The sequence below is a fragment of the Buceros rhinoceros genome, unplaced genomic scaffold (assembly GCF_000710305.1).
Source record: "Buceros rhinoceros silvestris isolate BGI_N320 unplaced genomic scaffold, ASM71030v1 scaffold8087, whole genome shotgun sequence".
Classification (NCBI taxonomy): Eukaryota; Metazoa; Chordata; class Aves; order Bucerotiformes; family Bucerotidae; genus Buceros; species Buceros rhinoceros.
Genome location: NW_010422705.1, coordinates 28,139 through 42,244, shown reverse-complemented (window position 1 = coordinate 42,244; position 14,106 = coordinate 28,139).

The window sequence follows — 14,106 nt, the reverse complement described above, 5'->3', positions numbered from 1 at the left end:
CCTCCTTAAATATCCCTTTTGTTGCCAAACATGCTATGTAGGTGTTTGTGTGACATAGAAAATAGATTGATGCTTCCTGAAGCTTGCTATCACGTCACTGTAAGGGAGCCCCTCCTGCCTCACCCCTCCTGCCTGTTCTGCTTCCAAGTCCAACAGCTCCTGTCATTCCTGTACTTCCTAGGTTTCTTTAAAGAAAAAAAGTTTTATACATGAGATTACTGCTTTATTGTAATCCAGCACTGTACTGTCCTACTAAACCGGGGGGGGAAAATGAAGACAGCCACACTTTGTGCCTTTTCACCTCGACTATTAGCAACGAACACTGGCTTCCTATACTTCACCAATGAAAGGCTCCATACCTTACAGGTGAAATAGATGTACTCACTCACTCACAGGGCAAACGAATGTTCTGCAGTTTCTTGCATCAGTTCTGCAAATACAAAATACGGCATCCCGGTCTGGTCTGGGATACTTGCGGATACTTTGCAGAGACAGCTTCCAGGACAGAGGATTCATAGATAGCTCACAAGCTCTAAGAGGTCCCATTAACAAAACTACTGTGTTACTTGTAGGTCATAACTTAGTTTTCCAGCATAAAGTGAGCAAGTACTGACTATTTTAGGTATCATAATTCTGAGTCACCATTAAGAGATACAAGCATTTAAGCCTTGCAAACTCCAACTAGGACTGTTACAGAAAATGCACTGTTGTGGACAGCAGTATTTTGCCAAGGCTTTGGCAGGAGACTCAAGACATCACAGTACACCCAACATGGGTCTACAGCATCAAAAGCCCTGGCCACGCAAGTATCTTCCAGCTTCGTGATTCTAAAAAAAAATTTTTTAAAAAGAAATCTAAGTAGTTACCTGCACTGGCAAAATAGCTGCAGCGATAGCTAGTGTATGGGCTTCAGACTGCAAGATTTCAGAGGACGATTTACCTGACAGATGCTCAGAAGTGGCATGTCAGCCTCACTGGAAGGAAGCTCTGTGCTGTTTTGCCAAGAGAAATCAATTCATCACATTGATCTAACAAGTATCCCTGCCAGCCTTGGCTAGGGAGCTGCTGCTGGAGATGGGGAGCGCTGACCCACTAATGCTGACATTAGCGTGCTGCATGGCTGTGCCAGCGTCTGCACACAGAGCTCCTACTCCATGGCTGCACGGACCAGCCAAAACTATCTGGGACATATTCTATTAGAGATGATATTGCTTTTGCTCCAACAAGCAGTAACTCTATTGAGATTGGCTAATTCAATTTTCCCCATCTTATCAGATTTCTTTTTAATGAAACTGAACAATGGTTTCATTTGTTATGTTATTAGTTTTCCCAGTGGTAGCAGCAAGACTAACTCGGTTGAAAGCTAAACAACAGCGTTGTGCCAGTGTTGACTGTTTATCATCACCATGTGCCAGCTTCATATTGCAAAGTTGCCTTAGTCCATTCCTTTTTGTTTGTTTCCCATCCGTGGGGATTCACAGCTCGGAGGTCATCTTCCTGCTCCATCTACTGCGTGCATTAGCGTGTACATGTATCTAAGTGCTAAGCCCCTGAAGAGATCTGAAATTATCTGGCACGTCACAGTGATAAGGGGATACTTCAGAATGAAATGGAGAAAGTTGTTTTGGTTTGGCTTTTTTTGTTTTTTGAGGAGGAGAAATTATCATCTTATGTGTTCATACTTACAGCTCTCGCTAAATAAATATCTTGCAGCACAGACTATACAGTTTTCGTCAGAGAAAACATCCAAATCCTCCTGTTGTGTTTATCAACTCAAAATCCTTTCATCAATTAACTTCCAGAGGTGCTCAAAAAAGTTGCTATTCCTTCAGTTACCTTCCTGCTGCTTCAGCTGATTTATCACATTTCAAAGACCTACACTGTGTTGGTGTTTGGAAGGAAATCGTATTGTGAAGGCAGATTCATTTGCATGATGCTTGCTGAGATTCTTTTTAGCTGGCTTTACCTTTAGAGAAATGTTTTGTTTGATTCTTGTATTTAGTAGAGGTGAGAAAAGCAGACTGTCAGCCTCTGCACAGCAAACCCTGTGGCACAGTAATTCAGAGAAATGGCCCAGACTACGTAAAATGATCCTCTTGCCTTAGCTCCCAAATGTCTCACCTCACTGTGGCGTGGTAGAGGCCCTGGTTCAAAACCAGAAGGGTAGGTCTACTGAAGCACTCCCAGTCAGCCCATCTTCATTGGTAGATCCACACACCATGTCATCCAAAGCCAGGAGCAGCTCCGGTCACAGAAGTCAAAGACACTCTGTAAGCTGCCTACCCAGCGTAAAGCTATAAATAATATAACAGCCTCCAGCTTCAGCTGTCAGCCAAACCTCGTCCCCCTAATTTACTTCCTGGCCTTAAGGTACCACCTGGTTCCTATTCTTACCTTCAGATCGCAAGCCTGTAACTTTCAAACCTCTGCTTTACCACCATGACCTGGCTCATCTCTTGTAAAGACTGCACCCAGCAAAACCATTTGCAGATGCTGCCTTCAGTAGAACTGTTGTTCCAAGAGCCAAACACACACAATAGCCGTGGTGGTTATTAAGGGTCAGGTGAAGGGCTTTCTTTTACAACTGCTAGGAGATAGGCTGAACATCTAGTCAAGACCTAGCCCTGACAACACGTCCTCCCTGTCCTAGTGCATTGTTGCCAAAGGTGTTATGGTAAACAACCCCCACAAAACCCCTAGAATTTCCACAGCTGAGGAGACCTGGAGGCTAGTTAGTCAATGATAATTTCCTTGGTATATTTAAAAGCCTTAAAATCTGATCACTACGTAAACATACAGTGCCAACGACAGCAATGCTTTCACATGGGCAGCCAGCATGTCACACATTGGGAGCCTGGCAAACCCAAGAGAGATGTCTAAGGATAAATGGCTTAATGAACCAAATTTTCTTACCCAAATAAAGCAATAAGAGAACATCTACACTATATGGAATAGAGAAGAACTTGGATAAGGCAGCCATTGCAGCCACCCAGTGTCCAGTTTAATTTTGTTTGTGTAGTTTTTCAGCAGCTGAAGAACAACATGCTGGTAACAGTCTCAAGATATCCAAAACTCCTATGAGATAAGAACTGCTTTTTATGACCAAACTAGACTGAATTCCATCACAGTCAGAGAGCAAGCAACAAGCAGAACACTCAAAGCGTCTTTTTGAGCTCAGCATGCATTTGTTTCTAAAGCATTTACTAAAACATAAGTATTCTTGCCCTGGTTAGCAGTGGCTAAGCTAGAATAAGAGCCCGAGGCCCCCCACACCAGTATCGCTCTACAGCTGGAGCACCCTGACTGCTGCAGGGGAACAGGAAACACCTGGCTTTTCACCAGACCATCACAGAGATGTCTAGTTTTTGGCATTATTCTTGTGTGCTTATGGGAACGTGCTTTGTGTCATGCTAGAACATTCACCTGTAATGCTAGAAGCTCCAGGTGTTGCTCTGCTCTCCCTGTAATTTGCAGTGCCTTCAGTAATTAGCAACACCGAGATACTCCACAACTCAAATAGAGCAACAACGTGCATCTTGCACGGAGTGACAGTGCTCCCTGAGAAGTAGTTCGCCTTACTACTGACTGGGAATATACCTCGGACCTCACAAGGAACAACATTCAATACAATTTCAGCTTAGAGCTGAAATCGCCTGCTGAGCGTCTTGCGCATCCTACCCAGCTGAGTGCTGAGGATGCCAGACTCCCACTGATCTCAGGAACACACACTCGTTTCCCCCCAGACTAACATTATTCGACAAATAACCAATTATAGCAGGAATACTAAGGCATTCAGCAAATGTTCAATATTAAAGGTACTTAAATATTTACTCCTGAAGCTAGGCTGGAGCTCACAGGGTGCATTTTACCAACAAATAATTATTTGCATTACAATAGCACCTGGGAACCTAGTCATAAATAGGCCCCCGTCGTACAAACACTGAACAAAACAGACAGTCTCTGCAAAGCTTTTACACAAAAAACAACGGTGCAGTCATTCCAACTACCGGTGATTTCATTTCCAGGGCTGAGCTCCTAACGTTCAGCCGCATGAGCCAGTAAATATATCCTTACTCGGAGCACCTCGTACAGAAATTAAAAGCACGAGGAGCCTGTGCATGACTGGCCAGCTCTTACCCATCGTAATTCCTCACTGTTTCGTATAAAACAGCAAAGCCCAGACCATTTGTAGTGTGCTTTTGGCAAAGAAATTGCGTTCATGACACTGTATCTATATATAAAATATTTATTTTTAGGAATTTCAACACTGAATCAGTTTTTTTTTTAACCTCTTCGATTCTGAAGATGCTGTGAACCAGTATGTTTTGTGATTGATCATATCATGGTGCTTTCTTGCAAAACACTCTGAGTCACACTGGTTATTAACCATTTTTTCTTATGTCTGATTAATAATTAAAAACAAATGTGCTACTTTCCAGAGAAGGTCATGGACAAAGGTAAAACGTGAAGGTACTGCTGTGTGGAACCCCTACATCAGGCAAGTTTTCAACATAGGCGGGGTTAGAGAATATGGGGATAACAGGCTGGGACTGCAAGAACCAGTCATAGAAAACAAAACCCACGATGGGTGTGCACTGTCTTTTCATAATCGAGTAGATCATTTGACAAATAAATACAAAAATGTATCCCAGCTTCTGTAGTTTGAAAGAAACAACCTGTGACCAATAAATCAGGAAGCTGGGTATCTTCTGCGTACTGCCTTAGCCTGCCAAACAATTACGCAGTGAAATGTTCTAATTGCACTTTGATTTTAATGTTAAAACTCATTTCCATAATTTCAGTGGATCTTTACAACACCGCTTAATATTTGCCAGTGAAGCAAATGAGCTGCAAGTAACATTCACAGATGGTTCATGTTTTCCATCAAGTCTGCAAGCTAAGATTTTCTTTGTTTACCAAAAAAAAAAGTAAATGCTTTGGAAAAGTACCATGAAGGGGAGGCTTACCCAGATCAGTCAGTGGCGCGAGCGCCTCAACACCTACGGCTGAACGGGAGCTCCCTCGCAGACATTTTTCTTACAGGGGAAAGAAATAAACCTTGGTCAAATAAGGAGTTTTGTATCGAATACATGCTCCCTTCAGACAGAAGTCTGGGGTGCAACTGGATTATATTTAGGTTTAATGAACCAGAGCACTTCAGACCCAACTGGTAAGGGAGGGACAGAGCGAGTTTCTCGCATGCTCATACCATCTTCTGGGTTCTTCCTTTGACCTGCTTGAGATTCGGGAAGCAGTGCTCCCAGTGCTTCTGCCTGTTGCTGTTTTTATAAGCGTAATTTATATCAGCATAAATCCAGACTTCTCAGCTCAGAAATGTTGTAAAACAAATGTTTCAGTGAAAAATATCTCCTCCTTTCTACAACTAGTTTCTACTACAATCTTTTTTATATACAGCAAGGTTTCAGTGTTACAGTATTTGAAGTGGCATCATTCTGACATACTAACCAGTTTAAATTATATTGACCCAGGGTTCCCACAGCAGCTATTGATTGATCACAGTATGAATTGAGCAGAGGAGGAGAAGAAAGGTCAAAACAATGATGATCTTAAAGCTGTACTTCTGTTCACATGTCTGCCCTATATAGGAATACCCTCCTCAGCCCCTAGTTCCAGAGCTATTAGAAAGTGGCAAAATACAGAGATGTAAATACAACTTTCTTATGCAACAGAGAAGTTGAAGAACATTAACAGAACTGAATGTACGTTCTGTTAAAGCCTGACTGGCAAGAAGTCAAAGTGATTCCACTCTTCTTGACCTGATCCGTTTTATTAACGCAGTGCTGGGAATGAATGCTTTTTCATCTCAACTTCCTATTTCTGTGCAACTCTGATTTTGACTAAAATATTTAAAAAAAAGGGGGGGGGAGGAGGAGCAGAGAAGATGTACGCACCTTTTTTAGGGAAGGGCAGTGCAAAGTCCTACCGCCAGACTCTGAGTGCTGGGCTTCTGCTGTCAAGCTCTGAAGTCATTCGAGAAAGTCATTCTTCTCAGTAGCTTGTTCACCCTGAAGTAATAGCTACATACCAGCAGAACTAGCAGTTCCGCACCACAGAACATTTAAGCTGTAATATAACAAGAAAGAGTATCCCGATGGTTGTTTACCACTAATGCAAACTGCTGCTGAGTTACTGTATTTCTGAACACTCTCTCTGGTTGGATAAACGCCCTAAACATTTAATTAGAGTTACTGGTCACAGTCACCAGTTAGGCTTCTCTACCCAAAATCCTTTTCCTCATTCCGTAGTGCCCAAGTTTTAGGCTAGAAGTGATTGCATTTTTCAAAACTATTTATGTCTAAAGTTATCACTGACATCTTAAGCAAGAAAAAGAAATTAAAAGCTAACTGGTTCTACAACCACAGGAACTCATTTCCTGTTTTCAAAAGCTCCAATACAAATGTGCAAACTCCCAGTTTCTGCATAGTAAGTCTAATTTTGGGGATGTATCAGAATTTGGGAGCACAAATGCACATGGTCAGTCAATACACCCTGGAATTAAATCTGCTGTGTAGGTACACGTGCTTTCTGAAAGCACCAGGCTTACAACAGCACAATGGCCCTGACCCGCCTCCGGTACATTTACAAATCCTGCACATGATAAAGTAGTTAAAATTCACCCCACAAACATTTCTGGAAAAATAGGTGGACATAAACCCTCAGATATGGATACTCTTAGCCCCAGGGGCAGCGTAAATTCTGTACAGTTCTTCTCCACTCTATTTTAGTGTCTGTGCAAATACTCTTTACCTTCAAATGAAACACGTGCAATGAAACCACAAAACCTTATTAAGAAGTACTGGTTCCTTGCATCACTTCAGGCAATAGAAAATCACAGCAGCTCAGAGATTGCCTATTATTTTTCCTCCTAAACACAGTATGAAGAACCATGAAGACGCACTGCCTGATGATCCCGCAGATTGTTCCTGAACCATTGCTGAGGCACAGGAACAGTGGCCTGTTTTCACGCTGCACTGAGAGGTCTATCTGCATACGAAGCACTCACACACCTTCAGCATACGCCATCACAGTGCAGTTGTGTGACTGCATCCCATTTCCCAGCCACGCTTCCCGTGCCTGTTTGCTTATAAGCGATGATCGCGTTGCATCAACGCAGAAGGAGAGGCCAGGATTAGTGAGCACCAGCAAGGGATGTAATGAGCCTTTCCTCGAGCACACTTGTGGCCAGACCATTCCATCTGCAGTCAGATGTTTCTGTAGGAAATGGCTTCTTTACTGTAATACAGACGTTTCTTCTTCTATCTCTGCTGTTAGTATTGCTTTCAGTAATATTGGTGACTAGGTGCCACCTAAAAGACACAAACATTACAGGACAAACCCCACTGCTACCACTGAATGAGGAGACAGACTGAGAGCCCCTCACGTACAAACAGGACAAGCAAGCCAGCAGTTTGGAGGGAATTTTCAAAGCCTTTCATCTGTCAGGGAGCGGGGTGTTACTCAGATGCACACGCGTGTTCCTCTTCTCTTCCTTCCAAGCGAGTGCAGTAACTCCTCCTCGGATATTTTCTCTGCAAGCTTGTGCTTCTATGCTGGCTCTAAGAGTCTGCTTGACTAATCAGGAACTTCTCTCCTAATACAGGGACACAGCTGATCTTCCTTAGTGCCCCCTGCCCACTCCAAGTTCACGGCTTTTTAGGGTTGACCTTGCTGCCCTCCTAAAGAACTTCAGTGGAGATTGCTTAATTGGCACCTCCCAGCAAAAGCAAGGCAAAACAAGTGCTTGTGGCCCAGTCTATATGGGTGCTTAAGCCAAACTGTCACTTTAAGTTTCTGAGCAAGTAACATGGAGGTGATGTATCTTCAACTGACACTCCCCACAGTCAGAGCAGGTTTTTTTTTCAGTACTAAATACAATAATACTCGTTCACATCATCTGAATAAGCCTGCATTACAAGTGGGCAGAGTACAAGTTATTAACTCGCTAGAACTGCTTGGGTATAGCACTATTTTATTAACACACATATTGCAAGAGGCAGATACTAAGAGCGAGATTAAGTTCTGGTTGCCTGCTTAGGACAGCAGCTCTGCCGTACTGCTGGGGAAGGACCTGAACAAACAACAAAACCCCTTTATTGCAGCTGATCCAGACAGACATCCTTTGACAGGGGCTCACGAGTGGGCACGCTGCTCAGCAGAGCTGCGTGAAGCACAGATACCACATACCCCTCAAATCCGACTTAAATCCTGAATAAGAGTTTGATTTGTGCCCTGTGCTCCTCAGCTCTGCTCTTGAGGGCTGTGCTGCAGCGTTAAGCATTGCTGTCAGCTAACCATGGCTAAGCAGACCATCTATTTTTACAACCTAAAGGTATATTTATAGCCTCAAATGCCTTTTTTCCAAGTATTCTTGGAGATTCACATAATTTTTGTATTTATCTTTCAGTTCATAAAGCCTTACATGCCCTTAGTGATAGTTGATTAAATCGCTTAAAAACCAGCAACCCTCAATTATTGCATCTTCCTCAGCCAAATACCTTTTTCCCCCTCTTGCCCAGGTTAAGCTTCCTCAACACATTCTCCCTGTCTCACAACCTTTTCCCCCTTTTGCCAGAGGAATTTGTCACAGTTCATGATACATCCCCTGCCCCTTCTCAAAGCGCTCCTTTCCACCACCGTGGTGTCCCCTTTGCAGCAGGTTGACCTTGGCTGCCTGCAGATGCCTCCTCAGCTGCTCTCTCACTCCCCCTCCTCAGCAGGACAGGGGCATGGACATACAAAAAAGCCCTGGAGCTGAGATGAAATAAAATCACTTACCAAGTACTGTCCCAGGCAAAGCAGACTCAACTCAGGGGAGGAAACGAACTTACTGCCAATTAAGTTAGAGTTGGATGGTGAGAAACAAAGATAAAACCTAAAAAGGACCCTTAACACAAACACCCCTTCTTCCCAGGCTCGACCGCACACATTCATCTCCCAAATCCTCCACTACCTCCCTATCCAAGGCCAGCTCTTAAGACTCTCAGATTTTTTTCATCTGCCTCTACAAAAGTTGAGTAGCAGAACAAACACGGGCATTAAGTAACAACCAAACGATTTTCTTTTAGTTGAGGCACAAATTTCTTCACAGCCAACAAGTTTTTCTCCCCACCCCCCAAAAAAAAACCACTACATGCTTCCTGAGTCTCATGGTTCATATTACACCTGAGAATCGACCTTAGAGCCATCACGTAACTCACAGAAGCCGCAGTGCTGCTGTGCTAGTAACACCTCTCTGAACTGCCTGGCTCCTCAGAGGCAGCCTTGTCACCTTAAGAGATCCACCCAGAAAAGTGCCTGGGAGGGGGAAAACAGCTGTTGCTGCTTGCAGGTTTTTATCCTACTACCTGACCAATAGCAAATGACCACTAGAAAGGGAGGACAAAGTCAAAACAAACACCAAGAAAAATGGAAAATCCAGACTGCTTGAAAAATGCTTATTTTCCTTTTTTTTTTTGCCTGTAGCATAAGCCTAATTCCAGTCTAAGACAGTGTCCAGATGGTTCAATTAACATAATCACAAGTGTAGCCATTGAGCTGAACTCCACAGGTGAAGGAATGCTCTGATTTACTATCTCCATAAAATAAAATTAAATAAATAAATGAAGGCAGCTCATTCTGTCTGAGTGATAGTTTGTGGCTACAAACATTTTAGGTTATTGCATTTTACATGAATATATGTCAGTATTTTTATCACATAACCAAAAAGCGTGCCCAGAATGTGAGGTGCGCTCTAACAAAACTTGTATCCACGACAGCTCCTTGAGTTCTGGGGGCTTGGCTGAGGAGCTTTCGAGTTTAAGGGAATATACTTTCCTATAAAGCAGCGGCAGAAAATCAGCCAGTGACCTGTTTCTGCTACATAGGCTGCTCTATTAATTACCCACGTCATTTACAACACCACACACTGAAAGAAGAAAGTGGGGGACAAGAATAAACACCTGCTGTTGAGCCAGACAAGCCACATGAGAATTATTAATTTTATTTTGTTAAAACAAAACTGTGGTACTTTTAAGTGAGGCTGGTTTCAATGCCCTGTTCCCGCGGGTGCCAGCAGGGTAGAGGCTAAACTGCCTGCGTTGGCAAGTACAAATTTGAGGTGCACTGAGCTGAATGTGCTGCTTATCTGAAGTCAACGGCCAAGCAGACCCAGACTGGTTCAGGCAGGAAACCACCTAGAAAGGCCAGGTCCTGTGGGCAAAGAATCTCGGATAAACATCACAGAAACTGTATAAAATGTCTTTTGCTGACTCTCTTTGGCCCTTACTGACTAGACTCAGCCCAGGGGGCACGCACGTGTGTGTGTGTCTGTGTGTGTGTGTGTGTGTGTGTGTGTTGTGGGGTGTAGGAAAAAAGAGCCCAGCATTTACATTTGAGGAAGGTGAATGAAAAGTCCTGCCACTCCCACAGCCAGGAATTTTGTTACTTATGAGCAGGGGTATTAAAAACAGCTTAGACCAGCCAAGAAGAATGATTTAATCTGCACTCTTACTAAATTAGGTGCTTAAGAAGTGCAGGGACAGCAGCATGGCAGGAGACCCAGATGCAAGCCTGTGATTCCCCAATACCCCCATTTTTTTATTTCTCCATATTTAAAGTACTTAATTAATCTACACAGAGTTTTTAATACAATACAGTTGATTAACACTAGTAATTTCAGTGCCTTTTTAATATAACAAATCTCTTCTGAGAAATATTCCCAGTTAATGATCTGTGTCATTTTTTAAAGTTTTTCTTCTAACTAATTTTAGTGGAAATATCATTAAATTCTTCATTATACTTATTTATAGCAAGGACTGAATTGGATTTTAGATGTTATGATTTTACCATAATAAAGACCTACAGCTCTCAAAAGACACTATCCTGTCTGCTTTTGGAGCTCTAATATGAAGTCTTGGAACTAAGAGTAGCTTGGGAAAGAAAAAAAAAAAAAAGAGATGGGGAGGAGGAGAAGGTTTCTGTAAGGTTTCTGTGCCTCTTTGGGGGTGGCTGAGCACTGCAGAAAGATGTCTTAGGGTGCTGGTCCACACCTCTGCAAACCCTCCTGCCCCTCCCAGCCCTCTCCTCCCATAGATCATCTCCATCCTCGCACTGCATCATCTCACTGCCCACAAACACCAGTACCAGCGTGTTGAAGCTGAGCTGTAAACCTCTGGCGCTGAAATGACGGAGACAAGAACATCTCACTCCTCCTGCCGGGTGGCTGAGAGAGCATGCTGGCATTTCTTTGCGCTTTCCCCACAGCCAAATTGTTAATGTCTCTGGCTCCCCAGTCCTAGCTGGACCCTACCTGACTCTGAAGTAACAGCTGATCTGAGAGGGAAGCTGGTGTGGGGCAGGGGGCATCGCCTTGGCTTGCTCTACATCTCTTTCAAAGGCTCTCCTCCTCTCACTGTCTATTTCTGCTTCTTTTCTATTCTTGGCTTCTTTTTCAAAGCTCAGTGGACCCCTCCGCCCTGCCCCAATGGGAAGCCAGGCACAGAGGGTAGTACAGTTTGCTCAGATTCTGCTTCAGACCTCTGGGGAGATGCTGAATGTGCCAGCTCATCCTCCCTTACCTGGCACGGGCCCAACTCGAGAGGTCTTGCACCTGATATTACGCAAGCCACACTGGAAACAGAGCCTAAGCTGGGCCAGTGTTCCAGAGGCTTCGGGACCTGCCGACAAACTGACGGTGCACGGTGCTTCTGCAGGGACATGCACGGACACAGTGCGTGGCAAATGTAGCTGTGGTGGCCAGTGCGATTGCACGCCATCATCACATGAATTATGCATTTCTTCACACGTAAAATATGAGTCCAAGCATATTTATGCATCGTTCTTTACTTCTTCTCACTTTACTGGACATAGTATGATGTTCTCCCCATCGTTATATTAGACCTTGAATCAAGGCAAGTTCCTTGTTAGGGGCTGAGGGTTTGCTTGGTTGTTTTTTTTTTAATTGCTACTTTTAAATTCTGGTGAAATAACGAGTAAACAAATAAAAAATTCATTAGAAAGAAGCAGCTCAACTTAGATTAAAGTTTTACAGCATATAGCTCGGTTTTCGAAAGCAGAAAATCCAGTCACCGGGTCATTAGCACAGCATGCAGCACCACAGAAATGAGGAACATTAGAACTTGTGTCGTTTGCGAGATTTACTAATATTTCAGTGTCTTAACAGCAACATTTCAGCCTAAAAGCTTCCCAAAAGGCACTTAAACATTTAAAATACCAGATCCAAATGGCCATTTACTCATTACAAGCATATTTAAAGCAATGCATTTGGGCTGGCTTGTGACAACTTTGGGGCTACTGTGGGATGGCAGGGGGAGGGCACGAGCATATTCGATCCTTAGTTTGCCCCTTTGCAAGGGCAGCCAGCTCCTGGCTGCTGCCGAGCGCGTGTGGAGCGAGCGCGGCAGTGCCAGCGGTGCTCGTGGGAGTCGTTCCTGTATAGATTACAGCTCAGTGTTTGACTGTGAAGATTCCCCTGAAGAAGCTAATGCTGATTATGATCCTAGCTCGATAGCTTTGCTTCTTTGAACACGTCAAGTTAATTTCATGCTGAATAAGGAGAAAACTTATGCCTGTCACAGTGCTGTATATCAGTCAGGGGCTAAGAACAAAGGCTTTAAAACCCAGCTGACGAGGTTCGCCACACGGCTTGGCTACAGAAGTGAAATGCAAGTGCCTTTGTGCTTTACATAACAGAGATGAACCTTCTTTGGAAGAGAAGGAGGCTGCAGAGTGGGCCCCATCACCGCGTAAAACAGCTTTGCGTTATGCTCTTCAGCACTGGTGGAGGCACTCTCGGGGAACAATGGCTCTGAAAGTGTGTTGGCGGCTGCACCTCTCCATGTCCAGCCCCTTTTCCCAGGTCTCTCCTGAAATACAGCTGTTGTAGTGAGTTAAGAATGAGCCCAAAGGGACTGTTCCCTATTTGAAGTCAGGTTAATGTACTGAGAGAGCATGAATCTTTGGGGGGTTTCTTTGGTCTTTAATTTTGTTGGTTGTTTTTTTCCCAGCTCCAGACTCTGTTATGATTTTTAGATCTTTTTAAAATCTTTTTTAGGTCTTCTCAATCTCCTCCAGTTTAATATTAGGACTTGTGAAAAGAGTCTTTAAAAAAACCAACCCCCCCCCACTGAGCTTAGTTAAGTGTACTGCTTCTCCTGGATCAATTATAAATATGAGGTCTCAGAAAACCTTCATAAGCTGCACATAGGAATGCAACTGCTCCTGAAACCAGTGCAATCGCAGGTGCTGTCTTTTAGAAGTAACCTTGAAAATTTCAGTAAAGCCATCTTAGTTGCAAACACCTCCAGATATAAGGGGAAGTCCCGGAGGTTTTGCAGGTGCCCATCACAGGGAAATTTCCGGAACCTCTGCATGGCCTGTCTTGAGGCTTTTTTCAGTTTTCAGTTAGTTAAACGTTCTGAAAGATGGATGGCCCACTGGAAATGAGGGCACGGCCCTGAACACTCCACTAATAGTAAAAAAGTCTTCTGCGCTGTTTTCTACTGCTTTTTTTGCACGGGCTTCTTTCATTGTCATGAAAGGAAGGAGTGTCCTATGGGCTTGTAGCAAGCTACTGGTTTAGGGGGCGGTAATTAAAAGTGACTTGAAAAGCCAAGCCCCTAAACTTCCTGACAAGACTATCAGTTTTCTTCTGCTACGTATGTCTTTGTCCTTTTTCTCTGCATTATCAACAGTTTCACAGAACAGTTGCTTTGCTTTTGCAGTTGAGCTACTCGGAGAATTCAGTTTTCAGTTACCCTTAAATAACTTACCTAGGCTGGGTTATTACACAAAAAGTTCAGGAAAGCATGAGGGAAAAAAAAGTCCATTATTTTCTCTTGTGTATGTGGAGGAATGTAACTTTGATGGAGAAAAGTCTCAATTCTTTTCTTCAAGGTGAAATTTATCTTTGCAGGCTGAAAGAGAATTCCTGTATGTACAAATGTGGGCGAAGCGCGTGAGTCACCCTCTGTTCCCCCTTGCACAGACGGCCTAGGAGAAGGGCGCGGAGGAGCTGTCATGCCATTGGACTGGACTACGCCCTCTTCATTTACCAGCACAGCCATCAAAGAAGTGCCACGGCTCTCC